We start from the raw sequence: 15,950 nt of genomic DNA on the forward strand, positions 1-15,950 counted from the left end.
AACTCATCATAGATGTCTCTTATCAAAAGCATTCATTAGCAGGTCACAGCCATTAATTACATTTAACCATGAAGCTGGAAGAATTGGCAGAGGATCTTCAGCGGGTTAGTTTCCGTGACTTCAAGTCTCCCATCCTAATGGAGATTTGGCGGGAGTCCACCCACTCCCCATAGAGCTTCTCTCCAGTACCTTTCACTCCGGAGGGGGTTCTCCGATGAACCCCTCTTACAGCTGAGTGTTTTATATTGGCTTCTCCCCTGATGTCAGAGTGGTTAATTGCATGCGGGTTTCCGCTTGATTACTAATCCCAAATCTGCTCACTCGAACTGGGAGGGGCTTTGTCCTCTTCCCCACCCTTTACTAATCCCCTTTCACTCCAGTGCGTTTTTTCTGCTCTTTAAGTACTTGGTTAGCACATGATTCCCTTCCCACTGATTTCCTTGTGATGCTTAAAGTTTTAAGAAAAGGTCAGAGGCGGTAATTTGGAATAGAAGTCAGAGAAACTAGGGAGCTTTTGTTTGCATTGTAGAGATTTAGTCTTTTTTTTTTTTTCTCCTTTGATTTATATCTTTAGAAAATAAATGAGATTATTTACACTTAGTGACACAGGGCTAGACGAGTACTTTATCTGCTTTTGATTACCTTTGGTCTTGAAAACAGATGCTGCCATTCTTATCATTTCTATGGAGAATAATTGTAGTAGAAAAGTCATCAGATACAATTCCATCAAATCACATGGCAGTGCCTTCCCTGGTGCCTCTGGTGTTGACAACTGAGTACTCCAACTCCCTTTCCTCTTTGGGGTAGGGTCCGTCTCGGTGGCAGAGCATCCCAGGGACACTGCTACTTCTGTTGGTTAGGGGGTAACCACTTAGTATCTTCTTCTTTCTGGCTTTCTCTGTAAGCAGTCTTAATCCAAGGACACTAATTTTAAATTTTAAAAGTGTGGGAATTTTAGTGGCTTCATACAAACATTAGTCAATATCTCACGTTCATATACTCTTGGGGTACATTGAAGGGTGAAAAACAAGGTCTGAAAATGATATTCAGATAGTCTTTTTGGCTATTTGAATTTTTTAGTCCAACTTCTTACTGGATCAAAGTAGATGATCATTTTTCTCTCTAATAAAGGTGGTAGTCATGTACCCTTGGTTTCTTAATTTTGACAAAGGAACTGAGGTCATGTATGGTGCCTTTAGGAGAACAGAGTGATGAATATTTGGAAACTCTGTATTATCTGTGTAACTTTTCTGTATATCTAAAATTATTATAAAAATACAATGTTTATTTTAAAAAGCTATTTTAAAAACTAGGTAATCTATTCATATATATTCACATATATATTCATGTGGGCAGAGATAAGTATACCACAGTGTGTCACATTATGTTGAAAGAAAAAAAAAAATGAAGCTTTGCCCATTATACCTCCTTGTTATGTAATTCCTGCAGTGACCTCAGGGTACCCTGTGTGCAGTGTGGTACACGATAAGCACAATGCGAGGGCATCAGTATCAAATCACATAATATTAATTAAAATTAAATGTAAGAATAAATATAAAATGATGTCGTGGTCTTTTCTTTCTGGACCCCTTTAGGTGATTGTGAGACTCCCATTCTGGAGATCATTACTAAGGGAGACCATCTCATCCAGTCACATGGAATTCATCTATGGACTGCTGAATCCCAAGTTAGGAGCTCTAATAACACTTGCTCCCCAGAGGTCCTGACATACATATCTAACTGCCTACTTGCTAAATCCACTTGGGTGCCCAGGAGATTCATCAGACACTTATAAAATGTGTTCCTCTACTTTCCCATCTCAGTAAGTGGAATCATTGTTTATCCTATTGCTTTGGGGGAAAAAAAAAACCCTACACACAGAAGTCATTTTGTTTTGTTTTGTTTTGTTTTTCTTCTCTGTTTAATGCAAACTATTCATTAGTTGAACTAACAGAGTCTAACTTGAAGCCATCATTAGCTCTTTCCTGCCCTGTGACAAATAATTTATCTCCTTACCTTCCATGGTTAACCACACAGGAGTGTATTCTCCATATAAGATGTTATTCTACACTTAGCAGCCTGAGAGATCTTTTATTGCTAATACCTGATGACCACTGCTCTCAATAAAACCCGTCAGTGGCTTCTAAACACACATAGAATGAAACCCAAATGCTTACAGAAGTCTATGTGATCTGGCCCCTCCTATCTCTGACAACCTCCTTCCGTCCTCCCTGTTAACGTCTTTGTTCAATTGCAATCTTATTGCCTGCTCTGCCATGGCCCCAGGTGTATGTATGACTTTCTGTGTCACTTCATTCAGGTCTCTGTTCCAATGTTACTTCTTCAGAGAGGCCTTGCCTGACAATCCCGCATGCTAGTTCCTAACCTCATGGTTCATCACTTCCTTTTAAGGACTTAGTCTTCGTAGTACCAAACACTTCCTGTAATTTTTATTACATAGTATATTTTCATTGTTTCTCTCACTCATCAGAGAGACATTTTTTGTCTTTCTTTTTCAATATTGACCTGAGAGATCTTTAGAGAACCATGTACCATATAGTTTGTTTTTTTTTTTTTAAGCGAAGAAGGGCTAGACATCTGATTTATTTTACTCCCAGCCTAGTGATTAATCCGTATTCCCATTTAAAGGAATAGATATAACTTATCTCCAGTAATATTTTCTTATTTCTTCCAGGAAATAAGTAGGTATTTATTACTTACTATTTTAAAAGATTTTATTTATTTGAGAGAGAGAGAACACAAGTGGGGAGGAAAGGGAGAAGCAGGCTCCCTGCTGAGGGATCCAGGCAACTCGGGCTTTATCCCGGGACCCTGGGATCATGACCTGAGCTGAAGGCAGACATTTACCTGACTGGGCCACCAGGCTCCCCTTTATCTCTTACTATTAATATACATCTATTACTTCCTAAATGTGTTACATACACTATTATATGTTATACATTACATACATTATATGTTGTAGATTAAATTTTATACAGACAAATCATTCTTTAAAAATATTAAACTAGGGGCGCCTGTGTGGCTCAGTGGGTTGGGCCTCTGCCTTTGGCTCAGGTCATGATCTCAGGTTTCTGGGATCGAGCCCTGCATCGGGCTCTCTGCTCAGCAGGGAGCCTGCTTCCCCCCTCCCCCTGCCTGCCTCTCTGCCTACTTGTGATCTCTCTCTCTCTCTCTCTCTCTGTCAAATAAATAAATAAAATCTTTAAAAAAATATTAAACTATTACTTTTATTCCTGTTTTGCAGATGAAGACAGAGAGACTTCTGGAGATTAAAAGTTCTTTAAAAATCATTTAGTGTGTAAGTGGCATTTTTAGGTTCTGAAGACAACTTAGTTTGGTTCAAAAACTAAATGTTTGTGCTTTGCAAGTACTGCTGACATTCTAAAAAAAGAAGGCTGGAGGGTGCCTGGGTGGCTCAGTGGGTTAAGCCGCTGCCTTCGGCTCAGGTCATGATCTCAGGGTCCTGGGATCGAGTCCCACATCGGGCTCTCTGCTCAGCAGGGAGCCTGCTCCTCCTCTCTCTCTGCCTGCTTCTCTGCCTACTTGTGATCTCTCTCTGTCAAATAAATGAATAAAATCTTAAAAAAAAAAAAAAAAAAAGAAGGCTGGAGAATGGAAAAAGCACTGCACTTTGAGTCATAAAATATACCAGTAAAAATACACTCATAAAAAAGTGCCACTTTCTCCTGAGTCTCCATCCCTCATCTGTAAGTTATATGTAATAAAATGTACTGTTGAGGTAAATAAACTCAGATAAAAATAACCAGCAGAATGCATGCGATTGATCAATTCTAGTTTAACTAGTAAATGAACAATGGTAGAAATCGTAAAATAGTTGAAAATGCTGAAATTAATATCTTATTCATGATTATCTTAGTAGACTGGAATGCACTTTACAGTGTCTTCATTATTACTAAATATTCAATCAATGTTACAAGTAGTGCTGTGGAATAAGAATTCCAGGCACTGGGGCACCTGGGTGGCTCAGTGTTAGGTTAAAGCCTCTGCCTTTGGCTCAGGTCATGATCTCAGGGTCCGGGGATCGGGTCTCGCATTGGGCTCTTGGCTCGGCAGAGAGCCTACTTCCTCCTCTCTCTCTCTGCCTGCCTCTCTGCCTACTTGTGATCTCTGTCTGTCAAATAAATAAATAAAATCTAAAAAAAAAAAAAAAAAAAAAAAAAGAATTCCAGGCACTGAAGAAAGGAAAAGCTGAAATGGCAGTGTCATTAATTGTGAAAACCTGCAAGTAGATGACGAGAAGTACATTTTACCTCATACACGGATGTCATTCTCAACATCGTGGAGTGGTTAAAATGCCATCATCCAGCAAAGCATAGGTCAGAAATGAATGTTAAAATACATGGGGGATACTCCTTGACCCACTACAGAAATTATTGCTAAGACTTCTTTAATGGAAATTACATTTTATACAGTAATTTTTAAAGAACTGGGCTGATCAGAAATGCACATGTTAGCAGCATAAGAAAACTTGCCAGGGGTCACCGTTGGTGTGTATGCCATACCATCACAGCGGATGTGAAAATCGCATCTCAGGAAAAAGGATTAGTTCTTAACTTCCTGTTTTTTCCTTTCAAGTCTTATGAATGTCATTTATAAAAGAAGTTATCAGAAATCTAAATGATAATGACCAGGAATTGAGGTTAAATTGAGGAGAAAAAAGTTTTAGGAGCATCTTAATTTTCTCATAAAATTGTTAATGAATATTAATATCTTTCATGGTCATCTGTGGCAAATGATACTGAGTATATTCATTGTCCAATTGGATTATATGTTATTAAATTGTGTGCTTACTTGTACTAAGCTTAGATTAATGGCTAGAATTCCAAAGGCATTAAGGCAACTAACTCCAAGTCATCTGTTAGGTCAGTCATGTGCTTTCACCTCATGGAGAAGCTTAAATTCAGTGAAAGCAAAGGGGAAGAATGTTAGGCCTGTGTTTTTGTGTCACTAAACAGAGTTTCTGTCAAACATAACATTTCTATTTTAGGGTAGAATATTAAAAATTGAGGTCTCAGCTAAAGTGGTCTTTGGTAAAACCTGCCATTAGTTTCTTATTTGCATTTTCAGATCTTTACACAATATTGCAAATACTGGCATAAGACAGTTAACAATAATTTGGCTTCACTAGAAAGAATTTCTAGTGAAAGAATTTCACTACATGTTTTAAAACATGTGAAAACATGAAGAAATTTGAGTTTGAGAAAGAATCATGTTTTAAAACGTGTAAAAACATGAGAGAATTTCACTACATGTTTTAAAACATGTAAAGTATTTCTTTTGCTGATGGCTTATATTCTTCTTGTTTCAGCCAATGAAATTGTAAGCTTTCCCTATGGAAAGATTTCTTAATACATGTGTGTTAGGCATCAAAGTCAAAACAATGAGAAATACGTATGTTGGACTTGAATTAAGTAGTGCATTTGTTTTTTAGTTAAAATTATTGTGTTTATTTCCAAAGATTATGTTTGCCCTATAATATTAGTAAAATATGAAGTTTCTCTTATCTTGACATTTCTAAACCTATCTCTGTAGTCATCATCATAGACATATTCCTCTTATTTAGCATCTACCGTGTGCAAGAGGCTGAACCAGGGCTGATGCTTTGAAAATGATAGGTAATATGGCTGTTATACCCCAAATGCTTATAAAATAGTTAAAAGTGCATACAGAGATTATGTGTGCTTATGTGTGTGTGTGTGTATATATATACATGTATATATAGAGAGAGACAGAATGAGAGAGCAAGAATAAGTGAGAAAGAGTGCACATATTGGCTCTTTACTTTTTAACCATATATTTATTTTTTCTTTTCCAAAGATTTTATTTAACAGACAGAGATCACAAGTAGGCAGAGAGGCAGGCAGAGGTGGGCGGGGAAGAAGGCTCCCTGCCGAGAAGAGAACCCGATGCGGGGCTTGATCCCAGGACCCTGGGATCATGACCTGAGCCAAAGGCAGAGGCTTTAATCCACTGAGCCATCCATATTTTGAAATGATGTAGGGAAGAGCAAAATATCAAGTTTGCATAATCTGTATCAATAATGTTGACACTGTTTCTGCTTTAACTTCTATTACAATATTCATAATATAAAGGGATAGTGATAAATTTTAGTAGTAAAAAGAGATTTAAGAAGGCACATAGTGAAAAAGATGTCAATGTATGAATAATGAATAGTAAACAATATTTTTCTTGCTCATTACTTCAAAAATGTAACATATATGTTATAATTTTAATTTATATATAAGTTCTATTTATAAGTTACACGTATAGATGTCTATCATATAATAGCTATATATCATGTGTAGTAAATAAATTGTAAGCAAATATAGTATGTAATAAAATGTATGTGTGTGTTTGTGTGTTTGTATGTATATATATACATATATATATATATAATTTGTGGAAGTGACTGCTCTGGAAATTAGTCTCTGTGTTTAATTTGATGCACATGTAAAATGGACATTGGGGCTTTTTCTGAGATACACCTTACATGACAGAGTCCTATAACATCTGTGGCACACCAGTCTGGCTTCGTGGTTGGGGATGAGGCCAGAAGCTGGTTGTTGACATTTCTTCTTTCTCTTCTTTAAACATGATAACTTGTGCAATATATTTTTCTAACTCTAGTTACAAATCTCACCCAATAGCTTATCAATTTCCTCTTCATGCGATGTGTGAAATAGATGCTCCTTACCACAGTGGTTCTTCTTGAAGTGAGAGAACTTATATTCCTTCCATTTGTGAGTCTTTCAACTTCAACATAATGGCTTCAAAGATCACCATGGTTTGCATCAATATAGTAAATATGAAAGGAATATGGAGTATCACATAGGAATTTTTTTTTTTTTTTTTACTAGCTAGAACTGAAAGGAGCTTTCATCACTTCCTACAAAATTCCATTGGCTAGAAATTATTCATCATTAGTCAGTGGTCCACACAACTACAAGGGAGGTTGGAGAATGTAGATGAGCTATATGCTAAGGAGAAAGAGGAAATACACATACCCAGTAGTCTCTATTCCACTGACCAACCATTAAGTACTTTTAAGGACCCAAAAAAGCCAGCATAAAAATTATAAATATAAATTTATTAATGTTGCAGATGGAAGATTCATATTTTTGAGATGTAGATTTCATTAATGATTCATTATTTCACTTGATTCAGTTTTCTTGGACCTGACCTATGTTCACACCACTCATTAGAAGTCCTCTGACAGGATTTCTAAATAGATGGATATAGCTCATGGGTAAAACTCTTCATATCCTGGCCAATGTCTCAAACATAAAAGAAAAGTAGGAACTACCCCTCTTTCTCAATGAGGGTACATCTAGCTGAGAGAATGATGATGCCCAAAGTATGTTGAAATAACTGAGACTTACTATATAAGACATGGAAATTTGACCAACAGTAAGATCATTATGACTTGATGCATGATCAGTGTTATTTTTCAGGGCAGAGTCTTGAAGAAAATCGTATTGAGGATTGGGGATTGAGTGGGGATTGAATGAAGTGCTCTGGCGCCAAGATAACATTCTGTGCTTATACTGCTGTTGCTTGGATAGAATGGATATCACATGCTTGTAATATCATTAAACTTTTGGCAGCACACTACCTAACTGCTTCTGTGATAATTGTTCCACTGAGAAAGAAGCCCAGGAGGAGGTGAGGAACTCAGTGACCCAGGAGATAAATAGATGTGGAGAAAAAAATGTGACATTCAAACCCTGGCCTAGTCTGTACAGCAGGGGGCAATTCTATGGGCTAGAGAAGCCAGGGACATTTTCAACTGAGAAATCAATTATCATTCTCTTAGTAATCCTCTACCAAACGGGAAGCCTAGGGGTGGCAAAATCACTTTCCTGTTTCACAACACATCTGGTCCCCATTCACAGATAATGCAATGACAAGCATTAAAAGAAGTACAAAAGGTCTGTTTTCTTTGAAACATTGACTAGACTGCTGCACTGATTTTTAGAAGTATCTTCACTAATGCAATAAAATGAGTCCTACCAGAAATTAAATACTGCTAACCAAAGGAAGTGTCCTGAGTCTTGGATTCAACTCCCCTTCTTATTACCTTCTTGAAGGACATTGGTAATTTTTTTTTTTTTTCTTAACAGATCTTTTATAGAAACTGCCTCTTCTGCTAAAGGACATGAGATGATTCTGAGGCCAGAAAAAACGATTAGCTTTGGGAAGTATTAGCGAAATACTCAGAGAGTAAGAAATTTGGAAGAAATTACTTATAAAATGGAAATGGTATATACCAGAGCAGGTAATGTGAGGACTTTGGAAGGAGAAGTTCACTGCCTTTAGGGACAGGTTGTTTACTGCCTGTCAGCCAAAAGACAGCTCTCCTTCATGGGGGAAAAAATTCTTTGAAATCCTGTAAAAGGTTAAAGATTTTTTAAAAATCATTCCCTTAGAAGTTAAACTTAAACTTTGAAATATGCAGATGCAGAAGTAAGGCAGTGGAAAGGTTTTACCATAATTAGTGTCAAATTTACTAAGAAAATAGGACGAAATCCATATGCAGTCATGAATTGAGGAAGATCAAATTAGCTTATTTTCATTTCAAATATTTTTTTAAATTGAATTAATATTATAATTTTCCTATTTATAGAATGGGAAAATGGAACATTAAAAACTTAAAATTAGGGAATTCAGAGATATAAATTAAAAGCATTGTCAACATCAAGGGATTTGTGTTGCATATGTGATTACTGATATTGTTTTTTATAAGTAGTTTTTTTTAAAGATTTTTATTTATTTATTTGACAGACAGAGATCACAAGTAGGCAGAGAGGCAGAGAGAGAGGAGGAGAAAGCAGGCTCCCCGCTGAGCAGAGAGCCCAACACAGGGCTTGATCCCAAGACCTGGGATCATGACCTGAGCCAAAGGGAGAGGCCTTGACCCACTGAGCCACTCAGGTGCCCCTTTTATAAGTAGTTTTGATATGTTTTGAAGGATTATCATGCCTCCCTTTTTCCCTTTACACACACACACACACACACACAGACACATAGACACATAGACACATACATTCCTTACACTGAAACTTGTCTGAGGGAATTTTGGTAAATTAAATCATATTTAGATAAGAAGACAGATTTGTTTTTCTTTTGTTTTGTTTTGTTGTTTTTTTTTTTTTTACTATAAGAAGCTTTTAAAAAAAGTTTGAAGAGACAGCTAACATTTGGTGAATACTCACATTAAAGATACCCCCTTAATTTTTAGATAACCTTTGAGATGTGAGACAATGGTGGAGGATTCCCGTACCTTTTTTACTTTTTCCCCAGAACCAAAATTCACTCTCTTTTCCCTCCACACTCCCTCTGATAATCCATGGGAGAGAGACTGGGCCTCAGAAGTTATACCACAACGGGAGGGTCAGGTCTGAAGTCTGAAGTCCTGGGAGCCAGGTAAAGGGGGCAGAGGAAGGGTGTGCAGAGTTCTTTAAGGTGACATTGGAAGACCAGGACTGAGTCAGGAGGCTGTCCCATGGATCTTGCTGTACCCTGGAGAAAGCACACTCGATTGTTGCCACCCCATGGACTCTGTATCGTTGAGAAACACCCCTTAAATTTAAATTAAGCAGATGGTTAAAAATGAGTTCTGTCTAAAACTGAGTGAACTTTGTCGGTTAAAACTTATATTTGGAAGCGCTCAACCACCCTGTCCTTATAAATTAGGGTCACAGCAGAGTTACAATTCCTATCTCTAATGTAAAAGAATTTTCTGCACTTGATTATTCTCCTGGAATGTTTGCTGTGAGGGTGGACGGGCGTCGGGAACAGTAGTCTTCAGGCAGAAATGCACACCATAGATGAAAGTAGAAGAAAAAAATATGTTGATTTTCTTATGGGTCACACTGAGAAAGTGAGGCAGATTGTAGTATACTACCCATTGTGAATGGCATGCCTGTTTATTCCACATATTGCTTCCAGTATCTAGAAATTTCTGAGATTTACAAAAAGGTTTTGTTAATGTCAACAGTGACTTCTTACCTTTTAAGAACATTGTAAACATTCCTGGGTAGGGTTCTAAGAAAAGTGCTTATACAGACTTTATAGGGATGGGTCTTTTGTTTTTTATTAGGAAATAACCTATTAGCACTGCTTAATTCATATTCTATATCTTTCAAGGACTCATTAATTGCCATTTTTCAGTTTTTATATTTGTCTTTTTGTTGTTCCATAATGTAACTCTTTGTCTGGGCTGTTCATGGTAAACCCATTCCTCACTTAACCATTCATTATCCACCCTTTCATTTCTGTGGACATCAGTAAGGGAAAGGCACTCACACTCCAAGAGTACTTACAATATTGGGGGCACATTTGTAACCCATTTTACATATAATCCTCACACCAACTCTATAAGATACATATCCTTACCCGTAGAGGTTCATAAGACTGAAATGATTTGCTGAAGTTTGTACGCCAGTAAATAAGCAATCTGGAATTGAATGTGTTTTCTTAGTCTCATTTTCAGTGACATTTCCATAACATTACAGCTGATTGTAGTTGTGTTATTCTATAGTTTGAAATAAACAGGACAGTTGTGGCAGGCTTTGGGGATCAATGGAGCACAGACGGAATTTTAAAAAACGGTCAAAGGAACTGATAAATTGGTTGATAGAAGACATGTTTTTCATTTATGAGCTCTTGAGACTATAAAAGGTTATAGTCTTACAACCTTTTAATATCAAACTCCTTGTCTAACTGTGGTGCAATGTTTTGGGGCTATTTGAGTCTCCTTTCTATCAGTGGTCATTATTAAATGTTTTCCTATATTTGGAAATGAGCTTTACCACCGGATTGTTATCCTATGCAAAGCTACAAGTAGGTCAGTAAAAATAGAGCTCTGTATTTCTGAAGTGCTCAGTGATTTTCCCCCAGCATGCATGAGAGGTTTAAACGAACAAAATAGGAACTTGATGAGAAGGAAAATTAAGCCCAGATACTAATCAGTAGGAAAGATCAAATGGAAGCAAACAGAAGCTTTCCTTTGAATAGATGAAGCATAGTAGTCCAGTTACAAAATAACTCGTGTTTTCTATTCATTTAAGTATATATTAAATATTCTGATTATTATTTTGATCCCTGAGTTAGAAAAAGGTTCTTAAAATATTAGGCACTGCTGTCACTGCAGTTTGTTATTATTATTATTTATTTTTAAAACATAATGTGGTAAACTACATCCTTTTCTTGGCTATTAGATTAAGAAATTTAGCCTAAAATTGGCCAAAGCAAATAAATTGTTTTATTCAGCTAGAAATTTTCCACATTAAAACTATTCTTTCAAAATAAAAGTGGAAAACACATAGCAACCTGAACAAAGAGCAAAAGGAAAAGCGTTAAGTACCCCCCACCACTGCACCTCTATCCCCACCTTCAGAAGATTCGCTTGTAAGAAATTAAAAAAAAACTGATTTATATTGTGATTTTTTTTTAAGATTTTATTTATTTATTTGACAGAGAGAGACCACAAGTAGGCAGAGAGGCAGGCAGAGAGAGAGAGAGGAGGAAGCAGGCTCCCTGCTGAGCAGAAAGCCCGATGCGGGACTCGATCCCAGGACCTTGAGATCATGACCTGAGCCAAAGGCAGCGGCGTAACCCACTGAGCCACCCAGGCGCCCCTATATTGTGATTTTTGTTAAGCATTCTTAGCCTTTAAAGTGGTCTATTATTTTTTCAAGTATTTGTTTATTCTTCATTCTTTTAAATGTTTTTTTATGTTCAATTAGTCAACATTAGTTTTTTTTTTTAAGATTTTTATTTGTTTATTTGACATTATTATTGAATGCCTAAAGTGACATGCGGCTCATGGCTCATTATTAAAGATTTTCTTCTTTGTTGGGCTTTGTTAACCTGAAATCTGCTTCTGTATAATTCCTAAAATTTGCTTCACTCTGGATGTCACAGCCAGTGTTTGAATTTTACTAAAATTTTTTTTTAAAAACTTGAATAAAAATTAAATACCATACAAAGTAAGGTACAAATTCAGAAGGCATAATTATTTTAGGAATGAAGAATGAAGACAATTATCATATGGTTTCATTCTTATGTGAAATATATGGAATAGTATGGAGGACCACAGGGGAAGGGAGGAAAACCTGAATAGGAAGAAATCAGAGAGCGGGACACATTCTGGACTCAGGGAAACACACTGAGGGTTACTAAAAGGAGGGGGATGGAGGGATGCGATAGCCAGGTGACAGGTATTAAGGAGGGCACCGTTGTGATGAGCACTGGGTGTTATATGCAACTAATGAGTCATTAAACACTACATCAAAAACTAATGTTGGTTGGGGCGCCTGGGTGGCTCAGTGGGTTAAAGCCTCTGCTTTCGGCTCAGGTCATGATCCCAGGACCCTGGGATCGAGTCCCACATTGGGCTTTCTTCTCAGCAGGGAGCCTGCTTTCCTTCCTCTCTCTCTGCCTGCCTCTTTGTCTACTTGTGATCTCTGTCTGTCAAATAAATAAATAAAATCTTAAAAAAAAAAAAAAAAAGAGTCTAGGGGTTACCCTGTGGCAGGGGTTACCCTGCAGCAGAGGTGGAAAAGGAGCAGGTTCTGTACTTGTGGCTCTTGGTCTGTCCGGGCCGGCCTAAGATCTTGGAAGCCACAAGGTCAGGATGTTGAGTCCCAGGCTTTGAATATTTAGTTTATATATCGTTGTCCTTGCCTCCAGCTCAGGTCTCTATCATTTGAGTTCAAGGACATGGGACTCTGCCTCAGGGTGTTCCTTACACTACTGTTGTCTAGCGCCTACCTAACAGTACCATGATACACATTGTGGTGAAAGCATCTAGCACTCTCCCACTCTTGTTACCATTCACCCCCAGGCATGGGGTGTATAGTAAGTAGCCCCCTTGTAGATAAGTAGTCCCATGTGATGAGTTTTGCCTATGGATCACGTATGACAGTGAAGTCTATCACTTCCAAGCTGAAGGATTTAATTACTGGCACGATTCTTACAGCGTTCTCGCTTGTGCCTGACAGATCTGAAGGAGGCTCCATACTGAACTGAATGGCAGGACTACAACATCCAGGCAGTCTAAATTACAGGGCATACTTGGAATTCAAAGTAGTACTGCAAGCGTGAGAAACAAGCTTTTTTCATGTTAGGAGACCGAGCTGGACTTTTTTTGCACAGTATCTGGTTAACCTTACCTTGACTAATAATACACCTTTACGTTAAGAGATATGTTTGAGTTTACTTCTGATCTGGCATCCATGCTAACAACACAACAAAGTCTTGTTAAATTATCTCAAAAGCTGGATGGCTGAGTGGCTAAGTGTCTGCCTCGGGCTCGGGGCATGAGCCCAGTGTCCTGGAATCGTGCCCCACATCGGGCTCCCTGCTCAGCAGGAAGTCTGCTTCTCCCTCTCCCTCTGCCTGCTGCTTTGCCTGCTTCTGTACTCTTTCTATCTGACAAATAAATAAATAAATACAATCTTTAAAAAAAAAATTGTCTTAAAAGCCATGGAAGAAAGATTTGTTCATTCAAATTTCCTAGATAAGTAAGTCTCAGAGAGGTTATAAATAACTATCAAAAGTTGGTCCAGAAAAAAAATTGGAATTTGAACTTAGGGAAGAGTTGCCAGATACAACACAGGACTCCCAAATAAATTTGAATTTCAAATAAACAATGATTTTTTCATTGTAAATATGTTGCATGGGGCATACTTAACCAAAAAAAAATGCTGCTTATTGACACATAATATGTAAAATATAATATAAATATTATTTATAAAATCCCAAACAAATTCCCTATTTACCCAGAAATCCTATAACCTTATTTTTTGAATCTGGCATCCCTAACATAGAGTCTTCAAGGCACACACTATGTCTACGATTCCATAGTCACAGTAAACACTATATCATGAAGAGCAGTGTAATTTTTTTTCACATTAAAATGCAAAAAAAATATTGGTTATTATTCTTCCAGACTATTCTCAAACAAAAAATGTGGATGATTTGATTTGAATAAAACTGATAAACTCCTTGCCCCTCAACTGAAATGCAAAGACCCAGCTGCCACCCCTTGGCCTAAGCTGCCTTGTGATAGTAGAACTAGACTGACCACAGGGCCCTTTTCCCTGCCAGCATTCACCTCAATGGAGGACTTTCACCAATTCACCACTTTCATGGGCTGTGGATGCTGCCTTGGATCAACTTGTTAAAAATTTAACATAATCCTTCTATGGGTCCCAAATCTTTGGTTCTCTGAGGTGGAGCAAGATTTGAGCTATTTGTAAGTTCCATAGCCTAATCATTTCCCCAGCTTTCTAGAAGTTGGAAGAAAAACCAGTTTTAGGTAATCGTATTCTTTGTTTCCTAATACAAAGTATTTGGAATATGTAATTAGAGAAATTCAGATAGCAATGTTTCTGACTTGTCAGTACTTGTTGCTGGATTTTTCATATGACTTTACAGTGAGACTGTGCTTTCAGGCAGAAATAGTTTACATACCTTTCTTCTTTTTTCATTGTAACTCATATGATCCTGGAAAACACCCAATGTTTTGAGACTGAGATCCAGTCTCTGAGTAGCTAAGTATCTCAATGTCTGGCCAAATAATCATGTCTTTGTTGAAGGAAAGTAACAGAAGCAGCTTTCTCTGTCTTCCTTTCTCATTTCGGCTAATATTTAGTAACTCTGTCTATGGGTTTGGCACTGGGTAATGGAATGGCGCACAAAGGAATGAGGTGTGCCTCCTATTCCCAAGGAGCTCAAATCATTATAAAATGGCACAAATTATTAATTGCTAAAATGGAGATAAATGACCAAAGAAATGGAAATACAGAGAATGGAGTGATTACTTTTGGTTAATGATCTAGGATCATTATTTTCTTCAACAAATTATTGATCACCTACGTGCCAGGCACTGTGAATACAAAGGGAATTCTGACTATACATTGCAAAAGTGGCCCTGTTCTCAAGAAGTTTGTATTCTAGTAAAAGAACGAGTGCAAATACATAAGCACATGTGCACACGCACACACATTCTAGAGAGAGAGAGAACAATTAAAAAATGAGTCCCAAACCCTGCAATTCAACAAACAGATGCAAGAATTAGAAATGTAAATTGTGAAAGGCAGTATGAAGGAACAGATACAGGGATGGAAAAGTAGCTCACAGTGGAGAGTTCGGAAACCTATTTCATTTTTAACGAGGAGATCAGGAAGGTTTTTTTTTTGAGGAGGTGGCATTTAATATGAAACTCTTAAAATGCTGCTTACACTGAATTTCAAATTATATCTTTCATATACCATCTGTAACATAGGTAATTAATTTCATTTTTCTGCTTTTAATATAGAAAGAAGAAACACTTGAATTTACTTGACCCAACTTCCCTAGCTCACAGAGTGGGATTTATGTGGTTACCTACATAACAGCTGCTACATACCAGCAGAGCTGCTGTTAGCTACTAAAGCACTGAAACACTTCTCCACCGATGGGCAAATAGTCCCCAGAGCCCATCCCACTCAAGCTCCTCGTCTTGCCCGTTTCTCTGTCCCACCTGATTGCACGCTAAGTCTAGCCACATCTGTGGCCTCTTCCTTCTCCTCTCATTTTCCATCAATGGTTTAGTTGTTGACTTTCTTGGGGCTTTTTTACTTGAAGTTTGCTTTGTTTAGACGCTCTGGTCCAGAGTTTTGACAGTTGCCCTGAATTAGGACTCAATTCTAATCTAAAATGCCAGATTCTCTCAATCATGTGAATGTATTTCATTTTCTTCCTAACATCCTCTTTACTGAAATTATTTCTCTCAGGTATTCCTTCATTTGTTTGTTTCATCTTTCTACTTCCCAGGTTCACAAGAATGGATGTTGCAAGACAATGCTCTTTGCCCGTCATTTTCACTGCTGCATTCCCAGTACCTAGAACCCAGCAATTTC

This window comes from Mustela lutreola, chromosome 12, assembly GCF_030435805.1.
Source record: "Mustela lutreola isolate mMusLut2 chromosome 12, mMusLut2.pri, whole genome shotgun sequence".
Taxonomy (NCBI): Eukaryota; Metazoa; Chordata; class Mammalia; order Carnivora; family Mustelidae; genus Mustela; species Mustela lutreola.